Here is a 13788-nt window from a genome sequence, read left to right on the forward strand (position 1 = left end):
TTTTCTTAAAATATACATATTTTGCATATTATATAATAAGACACTATCTTACCTAAATATTATGTTTTTGCTGATATGCCTAAGCAGTGTCGTGGGTAGTGCCACTTCTTCACAGCCATGGGCTATAGAAGTTCACTTTTCCCATTTGTCACATTTGACACCTTAAGAAGTGGGCTCTCTGTCACTGCTGTGTAGAGGTGGGAGTTGTGGCTCCCCACTAAGCCTCCACTAACAGTTCTGTGACTGGGAGTCTAAGAGTGGTGGGAGTGGAAACAATGTGGGGAGTTACTGCTTCATACATGGTTTCCATTGATATAATGAGGGAGTGGTGATGGCCTCGTTATCATTTTGCTGTGATGAAAGTCTGACTGTTCACTAGGCCTCATCTAGCACTCTGACATCATCCCATTGGTGAGAGGGAGGAATGATTTGTCATGGCCAGTTGAGGATGGAAGCCCAGGATTTCCACATGATCTCCATTGGCACAACAGGTGTGACCCTATTACTGCTCATTGAAGATTAAAGTTCTGCCTCCTGACTCAGCCTTTTCTGACACCACCCTGAAGGGAGCATTAAGGTGAGCTGTTGTAACTTGTCAACAGTGGAAGTCTGTTTTTGGTGGTGCGTATCTATTCGTGTTTTGGAATTGCTGGCTTCTTTAGCTCCAAGCTGGCAATATATGAGGCAAAAAGAAAACCTACGGAATTCAACACCATGTCATTTCTTGTATCCTATGTGTCTAGGCCATCTGTTTTCTTTCTACCTTTCAGTCTTCTAGTGCTTGTTTTATATATAATTTTCAGGGATTCTAGTTATACATAGATATCTACTTCGCCTTTCTGGAAGCAAAGTAACTATATTTTCTTTTTGGGGAAGCAAATTAAAATAATTCTTATGAGAAAGAAAAAACAGTATTTCATTCTTTATAATCACAATCAACTGTGAAAAAAATAGCATTTTTAAATATGAGTTGAGGTGATGAAAAATATTAGGATCTAAGTGTCTAATAAGAAACGAAAATGTAGTTATGCTGCTCAAGGATAAAACAGGGCTGGAAATGTCCATTTGAAAACTATGTGCATATCACTAATTAGCCAATTGTGAAATGATTAAGACTACTTAAAAAGTATTTGGAAAAAAGGAAAAAAGAAATATAGAATTTTGAAGATAAAGCATAATTAAATAAATTGAGAAGAAGAGTAAGAAAAATAGATTTGTTGTTTTTCCAAAATTTATCTAAAAATAGGCAAGCCCATTCTTTTGGTCTTATATTATTCTTTAAACATAGTTGTGAAAATATATACTAAAAAACTGATAAGCACTTCTTATGATAAACTAGGGTCTGTGCTTCAAAGAACAATCTTTGTCATTTTTCAGTATATTAAAAAAAGGTGCCTTAGGCTTTAAAGATGTTAGAAAGAGGAATCAGACACACATGTACACACACACGCATGAGTTATTGCAACAAGATGGAAATAAGAGTATATCCTGTTTCTCAGTCTCATTCTATTACAGCACATCATTTAAGCAGTTTGGTAATATGATATCCTGAGTGTGAAGGCAAGGTAGATTCATTCCTCTAGATGTTTACTTCTTTGATTTTAAAAACTGAAATATTTACTCCTCTCATATCAATATCAGAAAATACCACTGGCCTTGAAATCAACTTTAATTCTTCAGATAAATATATTGAGAAATATCTTTACTATTTCTGCTTCACAAAATTCCAGTTCAGCACCAGTAAAGACATATAATTTTATAAACCAATGAAGACAAAGAGAATAGCAGAGAGCATGACAACAGATGGGAGATGTCAGTGAAATTATAGAAGAGTAAATTAGTTTAGAGTGTTAACTGATTTAGACGAGCAGTGAACACTGAAATCTAAGTGTTAAAAGAAAAGCCACACCTCAAAAAATCAAATTGAACTGCAATATGACACTCCAGAAAGTTTTATTTATTGAGTGAACAAATATCTCCAGAGAAGGGGGTAAATGGTAAGGCTGAAAAGCAGAATAGTTACTTAAAAGTCTGTATCACAACAGTAGAAATTCCAGATTTCCTATTTTGTCACCCCAAATCCAGGTAACTAGTACTCCCCAATCTAGGAAAATGATATTTCATGACCTACTCCAAAAATTATCTGATTCCCACCAGATTGCCTGCAATGAAACCTCTTTTCATCTATCCTCATCCATGTACATACATCTCCAAATTATACTTAAAGGTTCATCGGAAAGTTGAGTAAAGTCTTATCATACAAGACAAGGATGAAAGAAAAAAAAAGAAAAATTAATTAGAGAAAAGCAGAAACAATTTAGGAAACAAACTATATATATATATATATAGTGTGTGTATATATAGTGTGTATATATGTATATATACACACACATACACATACACACACATTATTTGCAAATACATTTAATTATTTTATATTCTCAGAAAGAAAATACTTACATAAGTTTATGTTCACCTATATACAAATTATTATCCTCAGAGAGATGATAGAACATATGGCACTGATGAAATATGAATAAGATATCATAAAATTAATAATAATCAGAAATAGAACTATAGAAATAATATTATAGAAGAATTTTAACGAAGTTCAATAGAACAGTTAGATGGCAATATTCAGGAAGTCCCCTGAAATGTTGATGAAAAACAGGAGAGAAAAGATAGGAAAATAAAAGCTTCAAAAAAAGAAAAAAGAGAGGCGAAGCAAGATGGCCAAATAGAAGCCTCCAACGAATCATCTCCCCCACAGGAATACCAAATTTAACAACTATACAGAAAAAGCACTTTCATAAGAACCAAAAATTAAGTGAGCATTCACAGTACCTGGTTTTAACTTCGTATCTCTAAAAGAAGCACTGAAAAGCACAGGAAAAACAGTCTTGCATCGCTGATGCCACTCCCTCCCACATACTCCAGTAGCCTGGTGCAGAGAGAGAATCTGTATGCTTGGAAGAGGGAGAGCACAGTGATTGCGAGACATTGCATTAAACTCATGCTCCCGTGTCTCAATGGAAAGCAAAACATCCCTGAACTCAACTGAATCCCACCCATGGAGATAGCATTTAGACCAGCTCTCACCAGAGGGGAATGGCTCTTTCCAGCAGTCAGAATTTGAGTTCTGGTAAGCCTTGCCACCATTGGCTAAAGTGCTCTGGGGTACTACATAAACTAGAAAGGCTGTCTAGGCAATAAGGACTGAAACTTGTAGGCAAGTCCTAGTGCTGAGCTGGGCTTATAGTCAGTGGACTTGGGGACACATGACCTAATGAGACACCAGCCAGGGCAACTAAGGGAGCACTTGTGCCAACACTCCCTGAAACCTAGGCAGCACAGCTTACAGCTCCAGATCAGAACCCATCCTTCTGCTTGAGGAGAGGAAAAGGAAGAGTAAAGAGGACCTTTGTCTTGAATCTTGAATACCAGCTCAGTCACAGTAAGATAGGACACCAGTCAGAGTTGTGAGGTCACCCATTCCATGCCCTAGATCCAAGATAACATTTCTAGGCATACCCTGCACCAGAAGGGAACTTGCTGTCTTGAAGGGAAGGACTCAGCCCTGGCAGGACCCATCACCTGGTGACTAAAGAGCTGTGCACCCTAAATAACCATCAGCAATATCTAGGTATGTGGTACATATACACACGGAGTATTGTTCAGACGTAAGAAGAATGAGATCCTGTCATCTGCAACAACATGGATGGAACTGGAGGTCATTATGTTAACGGAAATAAGCCAAGCATAGAAAGACAAACTGCATGTTTTCACTTACTTGTGAGAGCTAAATATTAAAACAATTGAACTCATGAAGACAGAGAGTGAGAAGGATGGTTACCAGAGGCTGGGAAGGATAGTATGGGAGTGAGGGAGGATGTCAGATGGTTAATGGGTACAAAAAATACCTTGAAAGAATGAATAAGACCTAGTATTTTCCAGCAAAATAGGGTGACTATAGTAAAAAAATAATTCAATTGTGCATTTAAAAATAACTAAAAGAGTATAATTGGATTGTCTGTAACACAAAGGATAGATGCTTGAGGTGATGAATACCTCATTTAGCCTGATGTGATTATTATGCATTTTATGCCCATATCAAAATAGCTCATGTAACACATCAATATATACCCCTGCTAGGTACCCACAAAAATTAAAAATTAAAGGAATTCCAATTAGAGCATGAGTGCTTAAAAAAAACTGTAAAAACAGAAAAAATACATAATCAAATAAATAATTCAAAAAATTTCCCAGGGCTCAAAGATACACTCTTATATGAAGTGACCCACCAAATTAAAGATCAATGAATGCCAACAGGGTCACTTCAAGATATATCATACGCACTCTGAAATTAAAATCCAGGAATAAAGAGAAGATCCTAAAAGCTTGCAGAAGAGAAGAAAGTTTTAAATCTTAAAAGACAGAGATGTAAAGAAGGAAAGTCTGAGAAGAAGAAAGAGGGGAAATGTCCTGTAAGAACAATCAAGAAGTAGAATGACACCAGTCTTTAATATAATACACATACACACAAACACAAACATACACAGAGAGAGAGAGAGAGCTTGGAGATATTAAACATTAATCCCCTCTGTATACTTCAAAAGAGGAGGGGATTCAAGAAAAAGACAAAAATTGAATTTATTTAATAGGATCTAAAACAAGAAGTGAAGCATAAATGCTCATGTCTTAATAGTTATTGTTAATTACAGAAGCTTTAAGACACATAAGAGAAAAAAAGAAAAGAAGAAGAAGAAAGAAGGAAAGAAAGAAAGAAGGAAAAAGGTATCAAGAAAATGACAGAAAATATTATTAAAGATTTTAAAGCAATTTTTAATTATATTGAATACCAACCCTCACAGGATGACAGTTATGCATCAAGGAAAATACAATAAACATACAATTTGTAAATGCAAGCCAGAAAACAATATGATACTAATCTTAAATCTAATGGAATATCATATGATTATCTTTATTAGTTGGGTGGTTAAGATAGGAAATGTATGAAAAAGAAAAAAAAAACATAGGAACTCTCCCTGTGTCAAAGGGTTTTAAGCCTACCCAGCACTATTTATTTTATATATTGAGGAAAAAAATTACTAACCTGTATTGGAGCTGAGAATTTCTGAGGTTTGGAGGTATATCAGCTTTCTTCAGGTAGTCATTACTCAAGGGAGTGTATGATGATTTTTCACGAGACTCACAGGTCAGTATATTTTTGGCAGGTATTCATTTCCTGATCCTGTTATTGCATTTACTCTTTTCTAAATTGACCTGCCAAAAGGTTGCAAAATTGGTTTTACTTTCCCATTTCCCCTGCACAATCCTTCTTTTGCCTTTACAAAAGAAAGGCAAGTCACTTATTCATCTCAAAGTGTTAATATGGAGCATTGTGCTAGCATGTAAAAAAAAATCTTCAAGGCATCAAATAAATAGGTGATTAAACAAATTGATGTTACCAGTAAGAAAGTGACAGAGAAACATATCCCATTACAATTCAAGAGAATCCAATTTATAGATTTCCACAAAATTAATTAAAACTTAGGCTTACAAATGGTAGATGATGAAATCAATTTTATGATATTTTACTATGCTATTTTGACTATAAAGCTGTTATAAAAATAATTCAGTGATATTACTGTACAAAAAATTTGACCAGTACTACCTATCTTTACATGTGAAAACTAGTTCTTAAAACTTTCATTAATAAAAACAAAAGGTAGGAATAAAAATTCATGGAAAAGCCTGGATCATTCTACCAAAACTAATATTTACTCATGAACTATATGTAACCTATTTGGAGAAAAAGGGAGGGGAAATGCATTTCACCACAGTGTTAATGCTTCATGTTTAAAAATTATTTGTCAGGTTTCTACTTCTGGCTGTAGTGGAGTATGTGGTTTCAACCAGTCTTCTCTCATTGAACAACTAGACAAGCCAGACAAAATATTTTAATGTATTTTCTTGAAGATCGTTTGAAGGCTTTAGCGAGCAACTGAGGCTGTGAAGAATTGTCAGACCAAGGTCCAGGAAAGAAGAAAACTCTCAAAAGGTGAGCTTACCTTTTAGGGTGACTGTTCAACTAGAGGCATTTATCTGTTCCCATATTGAAAGAAAAGCTGTGTGAGAAATGCCAAGAAGCTAAGTTGAGCTTCTAATAGACGTGTTGGTTTGAGGGGACAAAATTTAGATTCCAGAGCCTGGCAAGGAAAATATTCATTATTAATAGCTTTCTCTTGAATCTCATATCCTCTTGAACTCTCAGTTCTCTTTATAATTTCATAATACAGTGCTGTCAACATAAAAGGCACAGCAAGATAGGGCAAGCCAGGGCACCATATGCTGAGGGGCAATGGGAAAGGTAAATACATGGGTAACCTAAATTAATATGTATTTGATAAAAAATAGTATAAAGACAATTAAAGTAACAAGATTTGAAATATATACCCACAATAATATAAACACTTGCCAATATTGACTGTACACTGTGTCACAGAGGAGATCTCAACAATGTCAAAGTTACAAATCATAGTAAAAGTGTTCTTCATACTATTTTTAAAAAGGAAACTGTATGCTAATTTTAAATACTTGTATTAAAACATAATTTTGTTTAATATATAAAATGAATATGAAATCTTGTCATTCTAGGCAGTAAATATAAATACTATAACCAGACCAATAAAAAAAGTAAATGGGTGCTTATCTTTCCTACTAATAAATAAGTTATTTATTGTTCTTCTGTTAGATATGAAATAAAAGTTTCTCTGACAATCTTTTCCTTATACTTCACTTTGCTTATGAACAAACGTGTAATATGGTCTCAATGCTGAGAAAATTAATCAGATATTATAATCATATATCCAAGAACACTCTTGAAAATTATTCCTAAAACATTTATGGTGGCAATTATTGATTTGAATCATCAATTTTCTAGCTTTTTATCTTATTCTAAAACCAAACACATGCATAAAGAAAATAATGAACATGCAGAACTTATTCTCCATGATAATTAGGTATTTTATAAATATTTATAATGTGTAATACAAATTTGGGGAGGGATAATATCTAAATCCTATGAGTATTGGCTTGTCCAAATTAGAAGTTGCCCTTGTTTCCAGTTAAAAACTTAAGGGGAAACCAGATGAATGCCAAAAAAGAAATTAAGTTAATCAAATTCCCAAGTAGGATTTATGAAATTTGGGATTTGGGTTTACAAAGAGTCTCAGGACACCTTATTATTAAAATCTTGATTTTTAAAATGTAATTAGACATATTCACATATTATAATAGAGGCAAAGCAAGAAACTTAGATGGGGACCACTTGGTTGATATTAATTGATAAATAGTAGAGTAACCGGTGTAATGGGTTAGATGTGCTTTTGGGAGAATAATACAAATAATTTAAATGTGATCTCCTCTTTATAAAGTCTGCCTCTCTCACCTCTCTCGAAATGAGATATCATTCATGACCATATAGAAACACTTGCTCTTTTTTGGTTTGGTTTATTATTCTAACTTTTATTTAGGTTCAGCATACACATAGAGGTTTGTTATATAGGTAAAGTGCATGTCACAGGAGTTTGGTGTACAGATTATTTTGTCACCCAGGTAAGAAGCATAAAATGCAATAGGTAGCTTTTCATTTCTCACACTTCTCATACCCTCCACCCTCTAGTAGGCCCAGTGTCTGTTGCTTCCTTCTTTGTGTCCATATGTACTCAATGTTTAGCTCCCATTTATAAGAGTGAACATGAGGTATTTGATTAACTGTTCTTGTTAGCTCTCTTAGGATACTGGCCTCCAGTTGCATCCATGTTGGTGGAAAACGATATGATTTTGTTTTTTTATGGCTGTGTATTATCCCATGGTCTATATGCACCACAATTTCTTTATTCAATCTACTGTTGATGAGCATTTAGATTGAATCCATGTTTTTGCTATTGTGAATAGTGCAGTGATGAACATGAGTGTTCATGTGTCTTTGTGACAGAACAATTTATATTCCTTTGGGTATAGACCCAATGTGGGATTGCTGGCTCAAATGGTAATTCTGTTTTAAGTTCTTTGAGAAATTGCCACACTGCTTTCCACAATGACTGAACTTATTTACATTCCCACCAGCAGTGTATAAGCTTTCCTTTTTCTCTACAACCTCCCCAACATCTATTAATTTGTGAATTTTTAGTAATAACCATTTTGATGGGTGTGAGATGATATCTCATTGTGATTTTGATTTGTATTTATCTAATGATTAGTGATGTTGAGCATTTTTTATATGCTTGTTGGCTGTACGTATGTCTTCTTTTGAAAAGTTTCTGTTCATGTCCTTTGCCTGCTTTTTCATGAGGTTGTTTGTTTTTGCTTATAAATTTGTTTAAGTTACTTGTAGACCTTTGTCTAGTATCCAAAATCAATAAGTAAATTAAACAAATTTATATTTACATTGTCTGCAAATACTTTTTTCCATTCTGGAGGTAGTCTGTTTACTCTGTTTAGAGTTCCTTTTGCTGTGCAGAAGCTCTTTAGTTTAATGATTCCCATTTATGACTTTTTTTATTTTTTTCGCAGTTGTTTTTGTCATTTTTATCATGAAATCTTTGTCACATTCTATGACCAGAATAGTATTTCCTAGGATATCTTCCAGGGTTTTTAGATTTTCAGGTTTTACATTTAAGTCTTTAGTCCATCTTTGGCAGATTTTTGTATATGGTGTAAGGAAGGGATCCGGTTTTAATCTTTTGCACCTGGCAAGCCAGTTATCCCAGCACCAATTATTGAACAGGGAGTCTTTTTCAATGTTTTTGTCTATCTTGTTGAATATCAGATGATTATAAGTGTGCAGCATTACTTCCGGGATGTCTACTGTGTTCCATTGGTCTATGTGTCTGTTTTTGTGCCAGAACCATGCTATTTTGTTCAACTTGCAGTATAGTTTGAAGTTGTGTAGTGTGATGCTTTCAGCTTTGTTCTTTTTGCTAGGCTTGCCTTTGGTATTAGGCCTCTTTTTTCATTTTGTATGAATTACGAAATAGTTGTTTTTAATTCTGTGAAGAATGCCATGGTAAATTGATGGGAAAGTATTGAATCTCTAAATAGCTTTGAGAGTTTTGTTCATGTCATCTATGATTTCTTTTATCAGTGTTTTGTAATTCTCATTGTAGACATATTTCACCTCACTGGTTAGCTCTATTCCTAGATATTTTTCTTTTTGTGGCTATCGTGGAAGGCATTTCATTCAATTCAGCTCTCAATTTGGATGTTGCTTGTATAAAGAAATGCTACTGATTTTTTTAGATTGATTTTGCATCCTGAAATGTTGCTGAAGTTGTTTATAAAGACCTAAGAGCTTTTGGGCAGACTATTCGGTGTTCCAGGTATAGAATCATACTGTCTGGAAGCAGAATAGTTTGACTTCCTCTCTCCCTATTTGGATGCCTTTTATTTCTTTTTCTTTCCTGATTTCTCTGGCTAGGACTTCCAGTTATATGTTGAATAGGAGTGGTGAGAAGAGCATCATTGCCTTGTTCCAGTTTTAAAGGGGAATGCTTCCAGCTTTTGCCCGTACAGTATGATGTTGGCTGTTGATTTGTCATAGATGGCTCATATTATTTTGAGGTATGTTCCTTCATTGCCTGTTTTTTTGAAGGCTTTTAACATGAAGAGAGGTCGAATTTTACTAAAAGCCTTTTTTGCATCTATTGAGATGATCATTAGCTTTTTGTTTTAGCTCTGTTTATGTAATGAATTAAATTTATTGATTTGCATATGTTAAACCAAACTTGCATCCCAGAAATAAAGCCCAGTTAATCATGGTGGATTAGCTGTTTTATGTGCTGCTGGATTTGGTTTGCTAGTATTTTGTTGAGGATATTTGCATCTATTTTTACCAATAATATTGCCTTGAATTCTTCTTTTTGTTGTTTCTGCCAGGTTTTGGTATCAAATATGGCCTCATATTATGAATTATAGAGAAATCTCTCCTCCTTAATTTTTTTGGAATAGTTTGAGTAGGAATGTTACAAGCCCTTCTTTATGCATCTAGTAAAAAGTAGCTGTGAATTTGGTCCTGAACTTTTGCCGGTTGGTAGGTTTTTCACTACTTATTCAATTTTGGAACTGTAGTTAGTCTGTTCAGGAATTCAATGTATCCCTTGTGTAATTGTTGGAGGTGGTAAGTCTCCAATAGTTTATCCATTTCTTCTAGGTTTTCTAGCTTATGCACATAGAGATGTTCATAATTGTCTCAGGGTTTTTTGTATTTCTGTTGGGTCAGTGGTAACATCCTTTTATTCATTTTTGATTGTGTTTATTTGGATCTTCTTTCTTTTTTCTTTATTAGACTAGCTAATGGTCTACCTTTCTTATGTATTCTTTCAATAAACCAACTCCTGGACTCATTCATTTTTATATGGTTTTCCACAACTTAATTTCCTTCGGTTCAGCTCTGATTTTGGTTATTTCTCGTTTTCTGCTAGCTTTGGGGTTGTTTTGCTCTTGTTTCTCTAGTTTCTTCAGGTGTGATTTTAGGTGGTTAATTTGAGGTCTTTCTGACTTTTTGATGTGTGCATTAAGTGCTACAAATTTCCCTCTTAACCACCTTAGTAATGTCCCAGAGATTCTGATATGTTATATCTTAGCTCTCATTAGTTTCAAAGAATATTTTATTTCTGCCTTAATTTTATTGTTTGTCCAAAAGTCATTCAAGAGCAATTTGTTTAATTTCCATGTAATTGTTTGGTTTTGAGTGATTTTCTTAGTATTGATTTTAATTTTTTATTGCATTGTGGTCTGAGAGTGTAGTTTTTATGAGTTTGGGTTGTTTGAATTTGCTGAGAATTATTTTATGGTTGACTATATGGTTGCTTTTAGAGAAAGTGTCATGTGCGGATAATAAAAAATGTATATTTTGTTGGTTTGGGTTGGAGTGCTCTTTAGATATTTGTTAGGTCCATTTGGTCAAGTGTTGAGATCAGGTCGTGAATATGTTTGTTAGTTTTCTGTTTTGATGATCTTTCTAATAACGTTAGTGGAGTGCTGAAGTCTCTCACTATTATTGTGTGGGAATCTAAAGTCTCTTTGTAGGTCTCTAAGAACTTGCTTTACAAATCTCAGTGCTCCTATATGCTGGGTGCATATATATTAACATAGTTAGGTCTTTTTGTTGAATTAGACCTTTACCATTATGTAATATCCTTCTTTGTCTCTTTTAATCTTCGTTGGATTAAAGTATGTTTTGTCTGAAATTAAAATAGCAATTCCCGCTTTTTCTTTTCTCCATTTGGTTGGGAGACTTTTCTCCTTCCCTTTACTTTGAGCCTGTTGGTGTCGTTGCATGGGAAACAGGTCTCTTGAAGACAGTCTGCTATTGGATGTTGCTTCTTTATTCAGATTTCCACTCTGTGCCTTTTCATTGGTGTATTTAGCCTGTTTACATTCAAGATTAATATTGGTATGTATGAAATTGATGATGTCATCATGTTGTTAGCTGGTTGTTATGCAGACTGTGAGGCTGCTTTACAGTGTCAGTGATCTATGTACCTCAGTATGTTTTTGTGGTGGCTATTATGTGTTTTTCCTTTCCATATTTCTATATTTAGCACTCCCTTCAGTACCTCTTTTAAGATACATCTTTTTTTTTTGACAGGGTCTCGCTCTGTTGCCCAGGCTGGAGTGCAGTGGTACAGTCTCGTTTCACTGCAACCTCCACCTCCTGGGTTCAAGTGATTCTCCTGCCTCAGCATCCCAAGTAGCTGGGACTACAGGGATGCACCACCACTCCTGGCTACCTTTTTGTATTTTTAATAGAGACGAGGTTTCACTATTTTGGCCAGGCTGGTCTCGAACTCCTGACCTCAGGTGATCCAACCACCTGGGACTCCCAAAGTGCTGGGATTACAGGTGTGAGCCACTGCACCCAGCCATGATAGGTCTTAGGGTAACAAGTTCCCTTAGCATTTGCTTATCTGGACTAGGATCCTATTTCTCCTTCGCTTACGAAGCTTCATTTGGCTGTATATTAAATTCTTGGTTGGAATTTCTTTTCTTTAAGAATGTATGTTCCCAATCTCTTTTGGCTTGTAGGGTTTTTGCTGAAAGGTCTGCTGTTAGCCTGTTAAGTTTCCCTCTATAGGTAACATGCTCCTTCTCTCTAGCTTATTTTAACACTTTTTCTTTCATTTTGGTGTTGGAGAATATGATGACTGTGTGCTTTAGGTATGATCATCTTGTACAGTATCTCAGAGGGGTTCTCTGCATTTTTTGAACTTGAATGTTGATCTCTTTAGCAAGGCTGGGGAAATTTTCATGGACAATATCCTGAAATATTTTTTAAGTTGCTTGCTTTCTCTCCCTCTCTTTCAGGGACATCAATGACACACATATTTTGTCTCTTTACATAATCCCATATTTTTGGAGAGTCTTTATTTGTTCTTATTTCATCATTTTTCTTTATTTTTTCTGACTCAGTTATTTTGAAGAACTGGTCTTTAAGCTCTGAGATTCTTTCCTCAGCTTGGTCAATTCTGCTGTTAATACTTGTGATAGTATTCTGAAATTTTTGAAGTGAGTTTTTCAGCTCTATCAAATCAGTTTGGTTCTTTCTTAAAATGACCATTTCATCTTTTGTATCCTGTATTATTTTATTACATTACTTAAAATCCTTGCGTTGGGATTTGACTTTCTCCTGAATATCAATAATCTTTATTTCTGTCCATATTCTGAGTTCTATTTCTGTCATTTCAGCCATTTCAGCCTGGATGTGAGCCATTGCTGGGGAAATAGTTCAGTTATATGGAGGGAATAAGACATTCTGGTTTTTGAGTGGCCAGAGTTCTAGCATTAGTTTTTTCTCATCTGTGTGGGCTGATGTTCCTTTGGTCCTTGAAGTTGCTGTCCTTTGGAGGGTTTTTGTTTTTTTTTTTTTGGCTTTTATTTTCTTTGATGCCTTTGGGGGTTTGATTTTTGCATAAGATGGATTTATGCTACATTTCCAGACATTTTTAGGGGGCCAAGGCTCAGCTCAGCCCTCCAGGAATGTGTGCTGTGTGGTTTCATGTTGGTCCCCAGCTTTGTTTTCTGGACCCTTGGGAGCTTAGGAACGTTCTGCATTGGTGGGGCCTAGGTGCTCCTGTACCACTGACCACAGCACTCTGATGAGTGGTGCCAGCCAGAGTGGTTCTTTAAGACAGTGGCAGCAGGATTCAAGCTTGTTCACATGTGCCAGCAGCAGCGGCAGTGTGGTGGGGTGCATGTGCATCGGCTGTGGTGAAGTAGCAGTGGGGGCTGGGCTGACACATTTCTGCAGGCCTTCATACCAGCAGCAGGGGTGGTGAACTGGCCTGTGCAAGGCTGCTGGCCTCCTTGTGTCAGATTAAGGCAGTTGTGGTGATGGCACAGCGGGGCATGGGGTTGTCACTGCAACAGCAATGGTGGCATAGTGGGGTGGAGGGTGGGGTACACTCATGCCAGCTGCAGTGTCCCAGTGGGTGTGCATGCACTCAAATGCCGCTGGAGGAGGGGAGGTGTGGTCTGCCCACCCAGACACTGGCAAAGCAGTGGGGGTGTGGCTGTGGGTCACTGTGGGCCAGCAAAAGGTGCAGGTGAACTGGTACACGTTGGTGGAGGTCACTTAGAGCTCTCCCATGGTCAGGTGCAGTCTGCTGGCAAAAGAGCTACCATGAGGGCCCCAGGGTAGCACCCCAGTTGGGCAGCTGCAGCTTCACTGCAACAAGGTGGCCAGACTTGTGCCCCAGGGGAGGCCAGCAGAAAAGACAGAACACA

The 13788-nt window shown here is 36.1% G+C and overlaps 1 protein-coding gene and 1 long non-coding RNA gene across 2 annotated transcripts in view; both read right to left on the reverse strand.

Moving 5' to 3' along the window:
* Positions 1-3006, reverse strand: part of LOC134758362 (uncharacterized) — a 267324-nt gene extending 264318 nt beyond the window's left edge. Inside the window, exon 1 of the long non-coding RNA XR_010133506.1 lies at positions 2845-3006. This is a non-coding gene — a long non-coding RNA (uncharacterized lncRNA). The remainder of the gene's footprint in view (positions 1-2844) is intronic.
* A 3065-nt stretch (positions 3007-6071) lies between these two features.
* PABPC4L (poly(A) binding protein cytoplasmic 4 like) overlaps positions 6072-13788 on the reverse strand; it is a 148104-nt gene continuing 140387 nt past the window's right edge. The window contains exon 3 of the transcript XR_008678935.2: positions 6072-6209. The gene's annotated coding sequence lies outside the window, so the exon portion shown is untranslated. The remainder of the gene's footprint in view (positions 6210-13788) is intronic.

This window comes from Gorilla gorilla, chromosome 3 (assembly GCF_029281585.2).
Source record: "Gorilla gorilla gorilla isolate KB3781 chromosome 3, NHGRI_mGorGor1-v2.1_pri, whole genome shotgun sequence".
Taxonomy (NCBI): Eukaryota; Metazoa; Chordata; class Mammalia; order Primates; family Hominidae; genus Gorilla; species Gorilla gorilla.